This window comes from Pseudophryne corroboree, unplaced genomic scaffold, assembly GCF_028390025.1.
Source record: "Pseudophryne corroboree isolate aPseCor3 unplaced genomic scaffold, aPseCor3.hap2 scaffold_567, whole genome shotgun sequence".
NCBI lineage: Eukaryota > Metazoa > Chordata > Amphibia > Anura > Myobatrachidae > Pseudophryne > Pseudophryne corroboree.
Genome location: NW_026970166.1, coordinates 348,634 through 369,424, shown reverse-complemented (window position 1 = coordinate 369,424; position 20,791 = coordinate 348,634). Strand labels below are relative to the sequence as shown.

The 20,791-nt window shown below is 42.2% G+C and overlaps 5 non-coding genes and 4 pseudogenes across 5 annotated transcripts; 7 read left to right on the top strand and 2 right to left on the bottom strand.

Annotated features, from left to right (window-relative positions):
- Positions 1–930: 930 nt before the first annotated feature.
- LOC135033132 (U1 spliceosomal RNA) lies at positions 931–1,109 on the bottom strand (annotated as a pseudogene).
- A 911-nt stretch (positions 1,110–2,020) lies between these two features.
- LOC135033053 (U1 spliceosomal RNA) lies at positions 2,021–2,184 on the top strand. Its single transcript, XR_010228496.1, has one exon. It is a non-coding gene; the product is annotated as a U1 spliceosomal RNA (small nuclear RNA).
- Positions 2,185–2,336: 152 nt separating this feature from the next.
- Positions 2,337–2,500, top strand: LOC135033093 (U1 spliceosomal RNA). The gene has a single exon (XR_010228529.1). It is a non-coding gene; the product is annotated as a U1 spliceosomal RNA (small nuclear RNA).
- A 2,424-nt stretch (positions 2,501–4,924) lies between these two features.
- On the top strand, positions 4,925–5,088 carry LOC135033169 (U1 spliceosomal RNA). Its single transcript, XR_010228580.1, has one exon. It is a non-coding gene; the product is annotated as a U1 spliceosomal RNA (small nuclear RNA).
- Positions 5,089–5,240: 152 nt separating this feature from the next.
- Positions 5,241–5,376, top strand: LOC135033105 (U1 spliceosomal RNA; annotated as a pseudogene).
- Positions 5,377–6,074: 698 nt separating this feature from the next.
- LOC135032990 (U1 spliceosomal RNA) lies at positions 6,075–6,238 on the top strand. The gene has a single exon (XR_010228436.1). It is a non-coding gene; the product is annotated as a U1 spliceosomal RNA (small nuclear RNA).
- Positions 6,239–9,640: 3,402 nt separating this feature from the next.
- On the top strand, positions 9,641–9,819 carry LOC135033131 (U1 spliceosomal RNA; annotated as a pseudogene).
- Positions 9,820–18,044: 8,225 nt separating this feature from the next.
- On the top strand, positions 18,045–18,207 carry LOC135033059 (U1 spliceosomal RNA). The gene has a single exon (XR_010228502.1). It is a non-coding gene; the product is annotated as a U1 spliceosomal RNA (small nuclear RNA).
- A 2,083-nt stretch (positions 18,208–20,290) lies between these two features.
- LOC135033138 (U1 spliceosomal RNA) lies at positions 20,291–20,469 on the bottom strand (annotated as a pseudogene).
- Between the last annotated feature and the right edge of the window lie 322 nt (positions 20,470–20,791).

Here is a 20,791-nt window from a genome sequence, read left to right as displayed (position 1 = left end):
TCGGGTAAAGAAAATTAATTGGATTTTTGAAAGAAAACAATACTGTCAATATACTATTAAAACAAATTAAAATGGTAAAAGTTATTGTACTTTAAGTAAAAATAAAAGAGCAAAAATATCAATCCCAGTTTTGGATTACTTTAATTAACAAAAAAAAATGCATATAGCAGAGGATAGTTTCAATCTGCCTACCTCTGGGTTATGGACCCAGCATGCTTCCATTACAGTACTCTGCTGCACATGTAAGTGCAAAAGATCCTGAAGCACTCACTCATCATGGGAAAGTACCAATGTGTTTCTTCATTGGTTGATGGAAGAAACATCTTACAAAAACTCTCCACATTATTGACTTTTTAAAATGTTTCTAGGAATCGTTCTAGATGAATGCTTATTAGCCTTTGTCAGTATGTACTTCTGCAAAGTGTCGCTGTGGCGCAATCAGTTAGTGTGTAAGGCTGTTAACCAAAAGGTTGGTGGTTCAATCCCACCCAGGGACTTAATTGACCTTGTTATCAGATTTTGGTGATCTTTAAGTAGACAAGTCAAAATTTCAAACCCCCTGTTATGGTGTAGGGTACCTGGCCTTCTCTGATGTAATCAGAGTTAGATTTGATTCAGTGATTTTATAAAAACAGCTAGGAAGCACAATTTAGCAGTGGGTTGCAGAGAAAAAGAAATATGCTGGCAGAAAAATCCAATTGAGTGATTAAACAGCTCTTCATTTTCTGGCTTTATTTTTATGCTAACAAATTTGTGCTCTGAAAAGTGTCCACAAAGCCAAGTATCTGATTAACACCTTTGTAGGGATGGTTTTTCACCTATTATTAAATTAAACTTGCTTCATTGGAAAGGCAGCAAGTGATGTCATCCAAGCAGTGGGTCAAAGTTGGCTTCAAACCTCGTCTGCTTATGAAAAGAGAAAAGGGGTATGCAGGGCATGGCGGCCTTTTGCGGTGCTTGGATGACCCCTAGTTCGCATTAAATAATGCAGTCGAGTTTCCCACATTTGGGGAAATCACAGGGGTCAGCATACCCAGAATGCAATGAATGAACCGCACCCTGGGAGAACAGTCTTCATGACCATGGTATCTCCTATGCAAAATAAGTATGATTTGGGATAGGGCTGGGGAGGGCCGCTGCTCAGGCACATCTCTGTCAAGTAAAGGAGATTCAACTGAGGCAGCACAAGGGAACTCTCATCTGGGGACAACAACTGCAGGGAGAACACATATTTTCAGATGAACATGGGAGGGCAGAAGGCTGCCTAATACTGAAGCACCCTCAAACAACAAACCAAATGCAACAACTAGTGCAAGTATTCCTGGGGGAAGGCCTGCAGCAGATGGATTTGCATATGGCGATGTCATCCAAGCAGTGGGTCAAAGTTGGCTTCAACCCTCGTCTGCATATGAAAAGAGAAAAGGGGCGTGCAGGGCATGGCGGCCTTTTGCGGCACTTGGATGACCCCTAGTTCGCATTAAACACCTCCACCCTCCGTCGGTGTGGGGCTCATGTTGGCTATGCCCCAGCCCCTGAAGGATTCAAGCTGATTTCTTGCAGCAGCTGGGCACTGTAACAGCTCCAGAGCTGCTCTGTAAGGCAAGTAAAAGGGTGTGGGCCCTGCAGCACTACCTGGAGGGGGGAGGTGTTTAATGCGAACTAGGGGTCATCCAAGCACTGCAAAAGGCCGCCATGCCCTGCATGCCCCTTTTCTCTTTTCATATGCAGATGAGGGTTCCAGTCAACTTTGGCCCACTGCTTGGATAACATCACCGTATGCAAATCCGTCTTCTGCAGACCTTCCCCCAGGAATGCTTGTACTAGTTGTTGCATTTGGTTTGTTGTTTGGGGTGCTTCAGTATTAGGCAGCCTTCTGCTCTCCCATGTTCATCTGAAAATATGTGTTCTCCCTGCAGTTGTTGTCCCCAGATGAGAGTTCCCTTGTGCTGCCTCAGTTGAATCTCCTTAACTTGACAGAGATGTGCCTGAGCAGCGGCCCTCCCCAGCCCTATCCCAAATCATACTTATTTTGCATAGGAGATACCATGGTCATGAAGATTGTTCTCCCAGGGTGAGGTTCATTCATTGCATTCTGGGTATGCTGACCCCTGTGATTTCCCCAAATGTGGGAAACTCGACTGCATTATTTGTGGTAGTGGGGGACTGTGTTTGTGCTTTCCTCTGGTCAGCTCTGGTAAAAGTCAGATTTCTTTGTCTCAGATCTTCCTCTAGCCTTGTTCTTTTTTCGAGAGTTTCCTTGTGCTGCCTCAGTTGGATCTCCTTCACTTGACAGGGGGGTGCCCGAGCAGCGACCCTCCCCAGCTCAAGCCCAACTCCTACTTACCTGCCAAGTGAGATACTATGATCAGGAAGGTGCTTCTCCCAGGGCAAGGCTCACCCATTGCACTCTGGGTGTGCTGCTCCTACGATTTCCCCAAATGTGGGACACTTGACTGCATAATTTGTGTTTCCTCTGGTCGGCTACTCGTATAATTCAGATCTCTTTGTCTCAGGTCTCTCTCCAGCCTAGTTTGCTGTCTGTTTCCACTTCTCTTTTCTTGAGCCCCTGCCTTCTATGCCCTTGTGCACTCTCCTGACTTCTCCTGTCTGCTTACTTTGTGCCTTCCAACGCACAATGCAAACTACAGGTAGTGCTGCAGGGCCAACACCCTTTTACTTGCCTTACAGAGCAGCTCTGGAGCTGTTACAGTGCCCAGCTGCTGCAAGAAATCAGCTTGAATGCTTCAGGGGCTGGGGCATAGCCAACATGAGCAGCAAGATGCAGCACTGGACTATTAGTAATGTACTGTTGTATGCTGAGCACCACAATGCAGCACAAGACAATGAGCAGTGATACTGAGCACTGATGAGGATACTACTGAGAACTGACACTGAGCAGGAGAGACACACTACTAGTATTACTGAGCAGCAATAAGTAACCACTGATACTGGGCACTGATATTGAGATTTCCACTGAGAGAACATAGCCACGTCCTCTCCGCTCTCTCTTCAATGCACGAGTAAAAATGGCGGCAACGCGCAGCTCTTTATATGGAATCCGAATCTCGCGAGAATCCGACAGCGGGATGATGACATTTTCCCTTGTTCAGGTTTTCCGAGTCAGGCGGGAACAACCGAGCCTGCCTCGGACCAGTGTAAACCACGTGGAGTTCGTAGGGAATTCGGTTCTCGGAGAACCGAACCCGCTCCTCTATATATACTATATTACTATGTTACTGTAGTATACAGAACACCACAATGCAATGAGCAGTGATAGTGAGCACTGATGAGGATACTAGAACTGACACTGAGCAGCAAGATGCAGCACTGGACTATTAGTAATGTACTGTAGTATGCTGAGCACCACAATGCAGCACAAGACAATGAGCAGTGATACTGAGCACTGATGAGGATACTACTGAGAACTGACACTGAGCAGGAGAGACACACTACTAGTATTACTGAGCAGCAATAAGTAACCACTGATACTGAGCACTGATATTGAGATTTCCACTGAGAGAACATAGCCACGTCCTCTCCGCTCTCTCTTCAATGCACGAGTAAAAATGGCAGCAACGCGCAGCTCTTTATATGGAATCCGAATCTCGCAAGAATCCGACAGCGGGATGATGACATTTTCCCTTGTTCAGGTTTTCCGAGTCAGGCGGGAACAACCGAGCCTGCCTCGGACCAGTGTAAACCACGTGGAGTTCGTGGGGAATTCGGTTCTCGGAGAACCGAACCCGCTCCTCTCTACCTTATACCCATCAATTTTTTTATTTTCAATCTAAGCCCCTGCAGTTTTCTGTAAGCATCTGCTTCGCTATGATGATCAACAAGTCACAAGGGCAAACACTCAGGGCTTGAGGCGTAGATCTTAGGACCAGCTGCTACAAGCATGGCAGAGGTGTCACTATCACTGGTGACACCCAGAGAGGTGGCGAGGGAGATTGTAATGCAGTGCGCGCAGATAAACAGCGCAATGGTAAAAAGGAGGCATGGTTTCATAGGTAGGGGCGTGGCCTGGTGGCCTGAATCTACATTTTGTTGCTCCGGGTGTCCCGGGGGTTGGGGGCTGCACCCGGGGACTAGTGTGTGAGCTGTGCTGGCTCCTGCACAGTGACAGGGCATGGCCACCCAGCATGACGCCTCCCTTCTTGACCATGCTGTAATTGCAGTCGCACTGCAGTTCAGCGTGATCATAAAAAATGGTGTAGGCTCCTGCTGGTGCAGGCTGTAGAGAAAAGCTGCTGTGACCACGCCCCCTGTGTCTCCTCCGTTGCAGACCCCATTTTGAAGCCTTGCCCCCGGACTAAGAGAAAAGTATGCCCTTGCGCACTATCCTGACTTCTCCTCCCGTCTGCTTAATTTGTGCCTTCCAACGCACAATGCGAACAACAGGTGGTGCTGCAGGGCCCACACCCTTTTTCTTGCCTTACAGAACAGCTCTGGAGCTGTTACAGTGCCCAGCTGCTGCAAGAAATCAGCTTGAATGCTTCAGGGGATGGGGCATGGCCAACATGAGCCCCACACCAAAGGAGGGTGGGGGTGTTTAATGCGAACTAGGGGTCATCCAAGCACTGCAAAAGGCCGCCATGCCCTGCATGCCCCTTTTCTCTTTTCATATGCAGATGAGGGTTCCAGTCAACTTTGGCCCACTGCTTGGATAACATCACCGTATGCAAATCCGTCTGCTGCAGACCTTCCCCCAGGAGTGCTTGTACTAGTTGTTGCATATGGTTTGATATTTGATGGTGCTTCAGTATTAGGCAGCCTTCCGCCCTCCCATGTTCATCTGAAAAGATGTGGTCTCCCTGCAGTTGTTGTCCCCAGATGAGAGTTCCCTTGTGCTGCCTCAGTTGAATCTCCTTTACTTGACAGAGATGTGCCTGAGCAGCGGCCCTCACCAGCCCTATCCCAAATCATACTTATTTTGCATAGGAGATACCATGGTCATGAAGATTGTTCTCCCAGGGTGAGGTTCATTCATTGCATTCTGGGTATGCTGACCCCTGTGATTTTCCCAAATGTGGGAAACTCGACTGCATTATTTGTGGTAGTGGGGGACTGTGTTTGTGCTTTCCTCTGGTCAGCTCTGGTAAAAGTCAGATTTCTTTGTCTCAGATCTTCCTCTAGCCTTGTTCTTCTTTCGAGAGTTCCCTGGTGCTGCCTCAGTTGGATCTCCTTCACTTCACAGGGGGGAACCCGAGCAGCGACCCTCCCCAGCTCTAGCCCAACTCCTACTTACCTGCCAGGTGAGATACTATGATCATGAAGGTGCTTCTCCCAGGGCAAGGCTCAACCATTGCACTCTGGGTGTGCTGCTCCTGCGATTTCCCCAAATGTGGGAAACTTGACTGCATAATTTGTGTTTCCCCTCGTCGGCTCTCGTATAATTCAGATCTCTTTGTCTCAGGTCTCTCTACAGCCTAGTTTGCTGTCTGTTTCCACTTCTCTTTTCTTGAGCCGCTCCCTTCTATGCCCTTGCGCACTATCCTGACTTCTCCCGTCTGCTTACTTCGTGCCTTCCAACGCACAATGCGAACTACAGGTAGTGCTGCAGGGCCCACACCCTTTTACTTGCCTTACAGAGTAGCTCTGGAGCAGTTACAGTGCCCAGCTGCTGCAAGAAATCAGCTTGAATGCTTCAGGGGCTGGGGCATAGCCAACATGAGCCCCACACCGAAGGAGGGTGGAGGTGTGTAATGCGAACTAGGGGTCATCCAAGCGCTGCAAAAGGCCGCCATGCCCTGCACGCCCCTTTTCTCTTTTCATATGCAGACGAGGGTTGAAGCCAACTTTGACCCACTGCTTGGATGACATCACCATATGCAAATCCATCTGCTGCAGGCCTTCCCCCAGGAATGCTTGCACTAGTTGTTGCATTTGGTTTGTTGTTTGGGGGTGCTTCAGCATTAGGCAGCCTTCTGCCCTCACATGTTCATCTGAAAATATGTGTTCTCCCTGCAGTTGTTGTCCCCAGATGAGAGTTCCCTTGTGCTGCCTCAGTTGAATCTCCTTTACTTGACAGAGATGTGCCTGAGCAGCGGCCCTCCCCAGCCCTATCCCAAATCATACTTATTTTGCATAGGCGATACCATGGTCATGAAGATTTTTCTCCCAGGGTGAGGTTCATTCATTGCATTCTGGGTATGCTGACCCCTGTGATTTCCCCAAATGTGGGAAACTCGACTGCATTATTTGTGGTAGTGGGGGACTGTGTTTGTGCTTTCCTCTGGTCAGCTCTGGAAAAAGTCTGATTTCTTTGTCTCAGATCTTCCTCTAGCCTTGTTCTTCTTTCGAGAGTTCCCTTGTGCTGCCTCAGTTGGATCTCTTTCACTTGACAGGGGGGTGCCCGAACAGCGGCATATGTTGAAGATACAATTTGTGAATTGCATTTAACACTATCTCCCTTTCCTGGGGAGAAGATGGTAGGGCCGATTTGAAAAACCGGCGAGGAGGCACCTCTTCGAATTTCAGCTTGTAACCCTGAGAAACAATTTCTATTGCCTAGGGATCCACCTGCGAATGAACCCAGATGTGGCTGAAAACTCGAAGACGTGCCCCCAACTGGGCGGACTCCTTTAGCGGAGCCCCAGCGTCATGCGGTGGATTTTGTAGAGGCCGGGGAGGACTTCTGTTCCTGGGAACTAGCTGTGTTGTGCAGCTTCTTCCCTCTGCCCTTACCTCTGGCAAGAAAGGACGCACCTCGTACTTTCTTGTTTCTCTGTGATCGAAAGGACTGCATTTGATAATGTGGTGCTTTCTTAGGCTGTGAGGGAATATAAGGCAAAAAATTTGATTTACCAGCTGTAGCTGTGGAGACTAGGTCCGAGAGACCTTCCCCAAACAATTCCTCACCCCTGTAAGGTAAAACCTCCATATGCCTTTTTGAGTCGGCATCACCTGTCCATTGCCGGGTCCATAGGACTCGTCTAGCAGAAATCGACATAGCGTTTATTCTAGAACCCAGTAGACTAATGTCACTTTGAGCATCTCTCATATATAGGACAGCATCTTTTATATGCCCTATGGTCAATAACATAGCATCCTTATCTAGGGTCTCAATCTCTGCTGATAAGGTATCTGTCCATACTGCCACTGCGCTACAACCCCGGCCGACGCAATTACCGGTCTGAGTAAGGTACCAGAATGTGTGTAAATGGACTTTAGGGTAACCTCCTGCTTGCGGTCAGCAGGGTCCCTGATGGTAGCCGTATCCTGGGATGGCAGCGCTACCTTTTTGGATAAGCGTGTCAATGCTTTATCCACCCTAGGGGAGGATTCCCACCGTATCCTGTCCATTGGCGGGAAAGGATACGCCATAAGAATCCTTTTGGGAATCTGCAGCTTTTTGTCTGGAGATTCCCAAGCTTTTTCACATAATTCGTTCAACTCATGTGAGGGGGGAAAGGTTATCTCAGGTTTCTTTCCCTTATACATGTGTACCCTCGTGTCAGGGACAGGGGACTCTGTGATGTGCAAAACATCTTTTATTGCAATAATCATATATCGAATACATTTAGCCAATTTTGGCTGTAACTTTGCATCATCGTAGTCGACACTATGTCGGTATCTGTGTCAACTATTTGGGATAGTGGGCGCTTTTGAGACCCCGAAGGTCCCTGCGACATAGGGACAGGCATGGGTTGACTCCCTGACTGTTCCCTAGCTTCAGCTTTGTCTAATCTCTTGTGTAATAAGTTTACATTAGCACTTAAAACATTCCACATATCCATCCAGTCAGGTGTCGGCGTTGTCGATGGAGACACCACATTAATTTGCTCCTGCTCCTCTCTAGGAGAGCCTTCTACCTCAGACATGTCGACACACGTGTACCGACACACCATACACTCAGGGAATCCTCTTATCTGAGGACAGTTCCCCAACAAGGCCCTTTGGAGAGACAGAGAGAGAGAGTATGCCAGCACACACCCCAGCGCTATATGACCCAGGAAAAAAACACAATAATTTTATGTTTACCCAGTAGCGCTGTATTTCCATATATATATGCGCCTAATTATGTGCCCCCCTCTTCTTTAAGACCCTCTTTCTACCGTGGTATAAGCAGGGGAGAGTCCGTGGAGCTTCCCCTCAGCGGTGCTGTGGAGAAAATGGCGCTGGTGAGTGCTGAGGGAGAAGCCCCACCCCCTCAGCGATGGGCTTCTGTCCCGCTCAAATGTAGTAAAAAAATGGCGGGGGCTCTTATATATATATATACAGTGCCTAGCTGCATATATATTTATTTTGCCAAAGAGTGGTCTATATTGCTGCCCAGGGCGTCCCCCCTGCGCCCTTCACCCTTACACTGACTGCCGTGTGTGAGGTGTATTGGAGCAATGGAGCACAGCTTTACTGCTGTGCGTTACCTCAGTGAAGATCATGAAGTCTTCCGCCGCCTCTGAAGTCTTCTTTTCTTCTCATACTCACCCGGCTTCTATCTTCCGGCTCTGCGAGGGGGACGGCGGCGCGGCTCTGGGACGGACGGCGAGGGTGAGACCTGCGTACCGATCCCTCTGGAGCTAATGCTGTACAGTAGCCTAAGAAGCAGAGCCTATCAACTCACAGAAGTAGGTGTGCATCTCTCCCCTCCGCCCCTCGATGCAGGGAGTCTGTTGCCAGCAGGCTCCCTGAAAATAAAAAAATCTAACAAATAAACTTTCTGTCAGGAAACTCAGGAGAGCTCCCTGAAAAGCACCCAGTCTCCTCTGGGCACAGTAGTAAACTGAGGTCTGGAGGAGGGGCATAAAGGGAGGAGCCAGTGCACACCCAGATCTAAAGTCTTTCTTAAAGTGCCCATGTCTCCTGCGGAGCCCGTCTATCCCCCATGGTCCTTACGGAGTCCCCAGCATCCTCTAGGACGTAAGAGAAAAATTATGCTGGCAGAAAAATCCAATTGAGTGATTAAACAGCTCCAGAGCTGCTCTGTAAGGCAAGTAAAAGGGTGTGGGCCCTGCAGCACTACCTGTAGTTTGCATTGTGCATTGGAAGCCTAGTTTGCTGTCTGTTTCCACTTCTTTTTTCTTGAGCCCCTCCCGTCTATACCCTTGTGCACTATCCTGACTTCTCCTCCCGTCTGCTTACTTTGTGCCTTCCAATGCACAATGCAAACTACAGGTAGTGCTGCAGGGCCCACACCCTTTTACTTGCCTTACAGAGCAGCTCTGGAGCTGTTACAGTGCCCAGCTGCTGCAAGAAATCAGCTTGAATCCTTCAGGGGCTGGGGCATAGCCAACATGAGCCCCACACCGACGGAGGGTGGAGGTGTTTAATGCGAACTAGGGGTCATCCAAGTGCCGCAAAAGGCCGCCATGCCCTGCACGCCCCTTTTCTCTTTTCATATGCAGACGAGGGTTGAAGCCAACTTTGACCCACTGCTTGGATGACATCGCCATATGCAAATCCATCTGCTGCAGGCCTTCCCCCAGGAATACTTGCACTAGTTGTTGCATTTGGTTTGTTGTTTGAGGGTGCTTCAGTATTAGGCAGCCTTCTGCCCTCCCATGTTCATCTGAAAATATGTGTTCTCCCTGCAGTTGTTGTCCCCAGATGAGAGTTCCCTTGTGCTGCCTCAGTTGAATCTCCTTTACTTGACAGAGATGTGCCTGAGCAGCGGCCCTCCCCAGCCCTATCCCAAATCATACTTATTTTGCATAGGAGATACCATGGTCATGAAGACTGTTCTCCCAGGGTGCGGTTCATTCATTGCATTCTGGGTATGCTGACCCCTGTGATTTCCCCAAATGTGGGAAACTCGACTGCATTATTTAATGCGAACTAGGGGTCATCCAAGCACCGCAAAAGGCCGCCATGCCCTGCATACCCCTTTTCTCTTTTCATAAGCAGACGAGGTTTGAAGCCAACTTTGACCCACTGCTTGGATGACATCACTTGCTGCCTTTCCAATGAAGCAAGTTTAATTTAATAATAGGTGAAAAACCATCCCTACAAAGGTGTTAATCAGATACTTGGCTTTGTGGACACTTTTCAGAGCACAAATTTGTTAGCATAAAAATAAAGCCAGAAAATGAAGAGCTGTTTAATCACTCAATTGGATTTTTCTGCCAGCATATTTCTTTTTCTCTGCAACCCACTGCTAAATTGTGCTTCCTAGCTGTTTTTATAAAATCACTGAATCAAATCTAACTCTGATTACATCAGAGAAGGCCAGGTACCCTACACCATAACAGGGGGTTTGAAATTTTGACTTGTCTACTTAAAGATCACCAAAATCTGATAACAAGGTCAATTAAGTCCCTGGGTGGGATTGAACCACCAACCTTTTGGTTAACAGCCTTACACACTAACTGATTGCGCCACAGCGACACTTTGCAGAAGTACATACTGACAAAGGCTAATAAGCATTCATCTAGAACGATTCCTAGAAACATTTTAAAAAGTCAATAATGTGGAGAGTTTTTGTAAGATGTTTCTTCCATCAACCAATGAAGAAACACATTGGTACTTTCCCATGATGAGTGAGTGCTTCAGGATCTTTTGCACTTACATGTGCAGCAGAGTACTGTAATGGAAGCATGCTGGGTCCATAACCCAGAGGTAGGCAGATTGAAACTATCCTCTGCTATATGCATTTTTTTTTGTTAATTAAAGTAATCCAAAACTGGGATTGATATTTTTGCTCTTTTATTTTTACTTAAAGTACAATAACTTTTACCATTTTAATTTGTTTTAATAGTATATTGACAGTATTGTTTTCTTTGAAAAATCCAATTAATTTTCTTTACCCGATTATTAAAATGGTAATTGACAAAAACAAACTACATTGTCACCAGAAGAGCAATACAAAATGTACAAGTGATATATTAAAATCATCTTTCCAGCTTGAATTTCAATGATGCATTGGGGCAACGATTTTGTGAGAAACATCTTCACCCTTAAATAAAGATTTTCTTAATTCCTTACCTGTGTGCTAATTAGATATCACCTTGTTTTCACATTAAACAGACTTCCACATGAGAAAACAGCAAAGATGCAGTGGCGTTAATGTTTCCTGGTGTCAACCTGTATTATTTCCGTAGATATTGAAATGAGGATGCATCTTGCTGCCTTTCCAATGAAGCAAGTTTAATTTAGTAATAGGTGAAAAACCATCCCTACAAAGATGTTAATCAGATACTTGGCTTTGTGGACACTTTTCAGAGAACAAATTTGTAATCATAAAAATAAAGCCAGAAAATGAAGAGCTGTTTAATCACTCAATTGGATTTTTCTGCCAGCATTTTTCTTTTTCTCTGCAACCCACTGCTAAATTGTGCTTCCTAGCTGTTTTTTTATAAAATCACTTAATCAAATCTAACTCTGATTACATCAGAGAAGGCCAGGTACCCTATACCATAAGAGGGGGTTTGCAATTTTGACTTGTCTACTTAAATATCACCAAAATCTGATAACAAGGTCAATTAAGTCCCTGGGTGGGATTGAACCACCAACCTTTTGGTTAACAGCCTTACACACTAACTGATTGCGCCACAGCGACACTTTGCAAAAAGCACATACTGACAAAGACTAATAAGCATTCATCTAGAACGTTTCCTAGAAAAACTTTAAAAAGTCAATAATCTGGAGAGTTTTTGTAAGATGTTTCTTCCAGCAACCAATGAAGAAACACATTGGTACTTTCGCATGATGAGTGAGTGCTTCAGGATCTCTTGCACTTACATGTGCAGCAGAGTACTGCAATGGAAGCATGCTGGGCCCATAACCCAGAGGTAGGCAGATTGAAACTATCCTTTGCTATATGCATTTTTTTTTTGTTCATTAAAGTAATCCAAAACTGGGATTGATATTTTAGCTTTTATTTTTACTTAAAGTACAATAACTTTTACCATTTTAATTTGTTTTAATAGTATATTGACAGTATTGTTTTCTTTCAAAAATCCACTTAATTTTCTTTACCCTATTATTAAAATGGTAATTGACAAAAACAAACTACATTGTCACCATAAGAGCAATACAAAATGTACAAGTGATATATTAAAATCATCTTTCCAGCTTGAATTTCAATGATGCATTGGGGCAACGATTTTGTGAGAAACATCTTCACCCTTAAATAAAGATTTTCTTAATTCCTTACCTGTGTGCTAATTAGATATCACCTTGTTTTCACATTAAACAGACTTCCACATGAGAAAGCAGCAAGGATGCAGTGGCGTTAATGTTTCCTGGTATCAACCTGTATTATTTCAGTAGATATTGAAATGAGGATGCATCTTGCTGCCTTTCCAATGAAGCAAGTTTAATTTAGTAATAGGTGAAAAACCATCCCTACAAATATGTTAATCAGATACTTGGCTTTGTGGACACTTTTCAGAGAACAAATTAGTTAGTATAAAAATAAAGCCAGAAAATGAAGAGCTGTTTAATCACTCAATTGGATTTTTCTGCCAGCATATTTCTTTTTCTCTGCAACCCACTGCCAAATTGTGCTTCCTAGCTGTTTTTATAAAATCACTGAATCAAATCTAACTCTGATTACATCAGAGAAGGCCAGGTACCCTACACCATAACAGGGGGTTTGAAATTTTGACTTGTCTACTTAAAGATCACCAAAATCTGATAACAAGGTCAATTAAGTCCCTGGGTGGGATTGAACAACCAACCTTTTGGTTAATAGCCTTACACACTAACTGATTGCGCCACAGCTACACTTTGAAAAAGTACATACTGACAAAGGCTAATAAGCATTCATCTAGAACGATTCCTAGAAACATTTTAAAAAGTCAATAATGTGGAGAGTTTTTGTAAGATGTTTCTTCCATCAACCAATGAAGAAACACATTGGTACTTTCCCATGATAAGTGAGTGCTTCAGGACCTCTTGCACTTACATGTGCAGCAGAGTACTGTAATGGAAGCATGCTGGGTCCATAACCCAGAGGTAGGCAGATTGAAACTATCCTCTGCTATATGCATTTTTTTTTGTTAATTAAAGTAATCCAAAACTGGGATTGATATTTTTGCTCTTTTATTTTTACTTAAAGTACAATAACTTTTACCATTTTAATTTGTTTTAAGAGTATATTGACAGTATTGTTTTCTTTCAAAAATCCACTTAATTTTCTTTACCCGATTATTAAAATGGTAATTGACAAAAACAAACTACATTGTCACCAGAAGAGCAATACAAAATGTACAAGTGATATATTAAAATCATCTTTCCAGCTTGAATTTCAATGATGCATTGGGGCAACGATTTTGTGAGAAACATCTTCACCCTTAAATAAAGATTTTCTTAATTCCTTACCTGTGTGCTAATTAGATATCACCTTGTTTTCACATTAAACAGACTTCCACATGAGAAAACAGCAAAGATGCAGTGGCGTTAATGTTTCCTGGTGTCAACCTGTATTATTTCCGTAGATATTGAAATGAGGATGCATCTTGCTGCCTTTCCAATGAAGCAAGTTTAATTTAGTAATAGGTGAAAAACCATCCCTACAAAGATGTTAATCAGATACTTGGCTTTGTGGACACTTTTCAGAGAACAAATTTGTAATCATAAAAATAAAGCCAGAAAATGAAGAGCTGTTTAATCACTTAATTGGATTTTTCTGCCAGCATTTTTCTTTTTCTCTGCAACCCACTGCTAAATTGTGCTTCCTAGCTGTTTTTTTATAAAATCACTTAATCAAATCTAACTCTGATTACATCAGAGAAGGCCAGGTACCCTACACCATAAGAGGGGGTTTGCAATTTTGACTTGTCTACTTAAATATTACCAAAATCTGATCACAAGGTCAATTACGTCCCTGGATGGGATTGAACCACCAACCTTTTGATTAATAGCTGAACACACTAACCGATTGCGCCACAGAGACACTTTGCGAAAAGTACATACTGACAAAGACTAATAAGCATTCATCTAGAACGTTTCCTAGAAAAACTTTAAAAAGTCAATAATCTGGAGAGTTTTTGTAAGATGTTTCTTCCAGCAACCAATGAAGAAACACATTGGTACTTTCGCATGATGAGTGAGTGCTTCAGGATCTCTTGCACTTACATGTGCAGCAGAGTACTGCAATGGAAGCATGCTGGGCCCATAACCCAGAGGTAGGCAGATTGAAACTATCCTTTGCTATATGCATTTTTTTTTGTTCATTAAAGTAATCCAAAACTGGGATTGATATTTTAGCTTTTATTTTTACTTAAAGTACAATAACTTTTACCATTTTAATTTGTTTTAATAGTATATTGACAGTATTGTTTTCTTTCAAAAATCCTATTAATTTTCTTTACCCGATTATTAAAATGGTAATTGACAAAAACAAACTACATTGTCACCAGAAGAGCAATACAAAATGTACAAGTGATATATTAAAATCATCTTTCCAGCTTGAATTTCAATGATGCATTGGGGCAACGATTTTGTGAGAAACATCTTCACCCTTAAATAAAGATTTTCTTTATTCCTTACCTGTGTGCTAATTAGATATCACCTTGTTTTCACATTAAACAGACTTCCACATGAGAAAGCAGCAAGGATGCAGTGGCGTTAATGTTTCCTGGTGTCAACCTGTATTATTTCAGTAGATATTGAAATGAGGATGCATCTTGCTGCCTTTCCAATGAAGCAAGTTTAATTTAGTAATAGGTGAAAAACCATCCCTACAAATATGTTAATCAGATACTTGGCTTTGTGGACACTTTTCAGAGAACAAATTCGTTAGCATAAAAATAAAGCCAGAAAATGAAGAGCTGTTTAATCACTCAATTGGATTTTTCTGCCAGCATATTTCTTTTTCTCTGCAACCCACTGCTAAATTGTGCTTCCTAGCTGTTTTTTTTTATAAAATCACTGATTCAAATCTAACTCTGATTACATCAGAGTAGGCCAGGTACCCTACACCATAAGAAGGGGGTTTGAAATTTTGACTTGTCTACTTAAAGATCACCAAAATCTGATAACAAGGTCAATTACATCCCTGCGTGGGATTGAACCACCAACCCTGTGATTAATAACCAAACACACCAACAGATTGCGCCACAGAGACACTTTACAAACGTACATACTGACAAAGGCTAATAAGCATTCATCTAGAACGTTTCCTAGAAAAACTTTAAAAAGTCAATAATCTGGAGAGTTTTTGTAAGATGTTTCTTCCATCAACCAACGAAGAAACACATTGGTACTTTCCCATGATGAGTGAGTGCTTCAGGATCTCTTGCACTTACATGTGCAGCAGAGTACTGCAATGGAAAAATGCTGGGCCCATAACCCAGAGGTAGGCAGATTGAAACTATCCTCTGCTATATGCATTTTTTTTTGTTAATTAAAGTAATCCAAAACTGGGATTGATATTTTTGCTCTTTTATTTTTACTTAAAGTGCAATAACTTTTACCTTTTTAATTTGTTTTAATAGTATATTGACAGTATTGTTTTCTTTCAAAAATCCACTTAATTTTCTTTACCCTATTATTAAAATGGTAATTGACAAAAACAAACTACATTGTCACCAGAAGAGCAATACAAAATGTACAAGTGATATATTAAAATCATCTTTCCAGCTTGAATTTCAATGATGCATTGGGGTAACGATTTTGTGAGAAACACCTTCACCCTTGAATAAAGATTTTCTTAATTCCTTACCTGTGTGCTAATTAGATATCACCTTGTTTTCACATTAAACAGACTTCAACATGCGAAAGCAGCAAGGATGCAGTGGCGTTAATGTTTCCTGGTGTCAACCTATATTATTTCAGTAGACATTGAAATGAGGATGCATCTTGCTGCCTTTCCAATGAAGCAAGTTTAATTTAGTAATAGGTGAAAAACCATCCCTACAAAGGTGTTAATCAGAGACTTGGCTTTGTGGACACTTTTCAGAGAACAAATTTGTTAGCATAAAAATAAAGCCAGAAAATGAAGAGCTGTTTAATCACTCAATTGGATTTTTTTGCCAGCATATTTCTTTTTCTCTGCAACCCACTGCTAAATTGTGCTTCCTAGCTGTTTTTATAAAATCACTGAATCAAATCTAACTCTGATTACATCAGAGAAGGCCAGGTACCCTACACCATAACAGGGGGTTTGAAATTTTGACTTGTCTACTTAAAGATCACCAAAATCTGATAACAAGGTCAATTACGTCCCTGGGTGGGATTGAACCACCAACCTTTTGGTTAATAACCATACACACTAACTGATTGCGCCACAGCGACACTTTGCAAAAGTACATACTGACAAAGGCTAATAAGCATTCATCTAGAACGCTTCCTAGAAACATTTTAAAAAGTCAATAATGTGGAGAGTTTTTGTAAGATGTTTCTTCCATCAACCAATGAAGAAACACATTGGTACTTTCCCATGATAAGTGAGTGCTTCAGGACCTCTTGCACTTACATGTGCAGCAGAGTACTGTAATGGAAGCATGCTGGGTCCATAACCCAGAGGTAGGCAGATTGAAACTATCCTCTGCTATATGCATTTTTTTTTGTTAATTAAAGTAATCCAAAACTGGGATTGATATTTTTGCTCTTTTATTTTTACTTAAAGTACAATAACTTTTACCATTTTAATTTGTTTTAATAGTATATTGACAGTATTGTTTTCTTTCAAAAATCCAATTAATTTTCTTTACCCGATTATTAAAATGGTAATTGACAAAAACAAACTACATTGTCACCAGAAGAGCAATACAAAATGTACAAGTGATATATTAAAATCATCTTTCCAGCTTGAATTTCAATGATGCATTGGGGCAACGATTTTGTGAGAAACATCTTCACCCTTAAATAAAGATTTTCTTAATTCCTTACCTGTGTGCTAATTAGATATCACCTTGTTTTCACATTAAACAGACTTCCACATGAGAAAGCAGCAAGTTTGCAGTGGCGTTAATGTTTCCTGGTGTCAACCTGTATTATTTCTGTAGATATTGAAATGAGGATGCATCTTGCTGCCTTTCCAATGAAGCAAGTTTAATTTAGTAATAGGTGAAAAACCATCCCTACAAAGGTGTTAATCAGAGACTTGGCTTTGTGGACACTTTTCACAGAACAAATGTGTTAGCATAAAAATAAAGCCAGAAAATGAAGAGCTGTTTAATCACTCAATTGGATTTTTTTGCCAGCATATTTCTTTTTCTCTGCAACCCACTGCTAAATTGTGCTTCCTAGCTGTTTTTTATAAAATCACTGAATCAAATCTAACTCTGATTACATCAGAGAAGGCCAGGTACCCTACACCATAAGAGGGGGTTTGAAATTTTTACTTGTCTACATAAAGATCACCAAAATCTGATAACAAGGTCAATTACGTCCCTGGGTGGGATTGAACCACCAACTTTTTGGTTAATAGCCTTACACACTAACTGATTGCGCCACAGCGACACTTTGCAAAAGCATATACTGAAAAAGGCTAATAAGCATTCATCTAGAACGTTTCCTAGAAACATTTTAAAAAGTCAATAATGTGGAGAGTTTTTGTAAGATGTTTCTTCCATCAACCAATGAAGAAACACATTGGTACTTTCCCATGATGAGTGAGTGCTTCAGGATCTCTTGCACTTACATGTGCAGCAGAGTACTGTAATGGAAGCATGCTGGGTCCATAACCCAGAGGTAGGCAGATTGAAACTATCCTCTGCTATATGCATTTTTTTTGTTAATTAAAGTAATCCAAAACTGGGATTGACATTTTTGCTCTTTTATTTTTACTTAAAGTACAATAACTTTTACCATTTTAATTTGTTTTAATAGTATATTGACAGTATTGTTTTCTTTCAAAAATTCACTTAATTTTCTTTTCTGTGTGCTAATTAGATAGCACCTTGTTTTCACATTAAATAGACTTCCACATGAGAAAGCAGCAAGGATGCAGTGGCGTTAATGTTTCCTGGTGGTAGTGGGGGACTGTGTTTGTGCTTTCCTCTGGTCAGCTCTGGTAAAAGTCAGATTTCTTTGTCTCAGATCTTCCTCTAGCCTTGTTCTTCTTTCGAGAGTTCCCTTGTGCTGCCTCAGTTGGATCTCCTTCACTTGACAGGGGCGTACCCGAGCAGCGACCCTCCCCAGCACTAGCCCAACTCCTACTTACCTGCCAGGTGAGATACTATGATCATGAAGGTGCTTCTCCCAGGGCAAGGCTCACCCATTGCACTCTGGGTGTGCTGCTCCTGCGATTTCCCCAAATGTGGGAAACTTGACTGCATAATTTGTGTTTCCCCTGGTCGGCTCTCGTATAATTCAGATCTCTTTGTCTCAGGTCTCTCTCCCGTCTAGTTTGCTGTCTGTTTCCACTTCTCTTTTCTTAAACCGCTCCCTTCTATGTCCTTGCGCACCTTAATTAAATCTAACTCTGATTACGTCAGAGAAGGCCAGGTACCCTACACCATAAGAGGGGGTTTGAAATTTTGACTTGTCTACTTAAAGATCACCAAAATCTGATCACAAGGTCAATTACATCACTGGGTGGGAACCTTTTGGTTAATAGCCCATGTAAGTGCAAGAGATCCTGAAGCACTCACTCATCATGGGAAAGTACCAATGTGTTTCTTACAAAAATTCTCCAGATTATTGACTTTTTAAAGTTTTTCTAGGAAACGTTCTAGATGAATGCTTATTAGCCTTTGTCAGTATGTACTTTTGCAAAGTGTCGCTGTGGCGCAATCAGTCAGTGTGTATGGCTATTAACCTAAAGGTTGGTGATTCAATCCCACCCAGGGACGTAATTGACCTTGTTATCAGATTTTGGTGATCTTTAAGTAGACAAGTCAAAATTTCAAACCCCCTCTTATGGTGTAGGGTACCCGGCCTTCTCTGATGTAATCAGAGTTAGATTTGATTAAGTGATTTTATAAAAAACAGCTAGGAAGCACAATTTAGCAGTGGGTTGCAGAGAAAAAAAATTATGCTGGCAGAAAAGTCCAATTGAGTGATTAAACAGCTCTTCATTTTCTGATTTTATGTTTATGCTAACAAATTTGCTCTCTGAAAAGTGTCCACAAAGCCAAGTCTCTGATTAACACCTTTGTAGGAATGATTATCCACCTATTACTGAATTAAACTTGCTTCATTGGAAAGGAAGCAAGATGCATCCTCATTTCAATGTCTACTGAAATAATACAGGTTGACACCAGGAAACATAAACGTCACTGCATCCTTGCTGCTTCCTCATGGGGAAGTCTGTTTAATGTGAATACAAGGTGATATCTAATCAGCACACAGGTAAGGAATAAAGAAAATCTTTCTTTATGGGTGAAGATGTTTCTCACAAAATTGTTGCACCAAGGCATCATTGAAATTAAAGCTGGAAAGATGATTTTAATATATCACTTGTATATTTTGTACTGCTCTTCTGGTGACAATGTAGTTTGTTTTTGTCAATTACCATTTTAATAATAGGGTAAAGAAAATTAAGTGGATTTTTGAAAGAAAACAATACTGTCAATATACTATTAAAACAAATTAAAATGGTAAAAGTTATTGTACTTTAAGTAAAAATAAAAGAGCAAAAATATCAATCCCAGTTTTGGATTACTTTAATTAACAAAAAACAATGCATATAGCAGAGGATAGTTTCAATCTGCCTACCTCTGGGTTATGGACCCAGCATGCTTCCATTACAGTACTCTGCTGCACATGTAAGTGCAAGAGATCCTGAAGCACTCACTCATCATGGGAAAGTACCAATGTGTTTCTTCATTGGTTGATGGAAGAAACATCTTACAAAAACTCTCCAGATTATTGACTTTTTAAAGTTTTTCTAGGAAACGTTCTAGATGAATGCTTATTAGCCTTTGTCAGTATGTACTTTCGCAAAGTGTCTCTGAGGCACAAACAGTTAGCGTGTTCAGTTGTTAACCAAAAGGTTGGTGGTTCAATCCCACCTAGGGACGTAATTGACCTTGTTATCAGATTTTGGTGATCTTTAAGTAGACAAGTCAAAATTTCGAAAACCCCTGTTATGGTGTAGGGTACCTGGCCTTCTCTGATGTAATCAGAGTTAGATTTGATTAAGTGATTTTATAAAAAAAACAGCCACGAAGCACAATTTAGCAGTGGGTTGCAGAGAAAAAGAAATATGCTGGCAGAAAAATCCAATTGAGTGATTAAACAGCTCTTCATTTTCTGGCTTTATTTTTATGCTAACAAATTTGTGCTCTGAAAAGTGTCCACAAAGCCAAGTATCTTATTAACACCTTTGTAGGGATGGTTTTTCACCTATTATTAAATTAAACTTGCTTCATTGGAAAGGCAGCAAGTGATGTCATCCAAGCAGTGGGTCAAGGTTGGTTTCAAACCTCGTCTGCTTATGAAAAGAGAAAAGGGGTATGCAGGGCATGGCGGCCTTTTGCGGTGCTTGGATGACCCCTAGTTCGCATTAAATAATGCCGTCGAGTTTCCCACATTTGGGGAAATCACAGGGGTCAGCATACCCAGAATGCAATGAATGAACCGCACCCTGGGAGAACAGTCTTCATGACCATGGTATCTCCTATGCAAAATAAGTATGATTTGGGATAGGGCTGGGGAGGGCCGCTGCTCAGGCACATCTCTGTCAAGTAAAGGAGATTCAACTGAGGCAGCACAAGGGAACTCTCATCTGGGGACAACAACTGCAGGGAGAACACATATTTTCAGATGAACATGGGAGGGCAGAAGGCTGCCTAATACTGAAGCACCCCCAAACAACAAACCAAATGCAACAACTAGTGCAAGCATTCCTGGGGGAAGGCCTGCAGCAGATGGATTTGCATATGGCGATGTCATCCAAGCAGTGGGTCAAAGTTGGCTTCAACCCTCGTCTGCATATGAAAAGAGAAAAGGGGCGTGC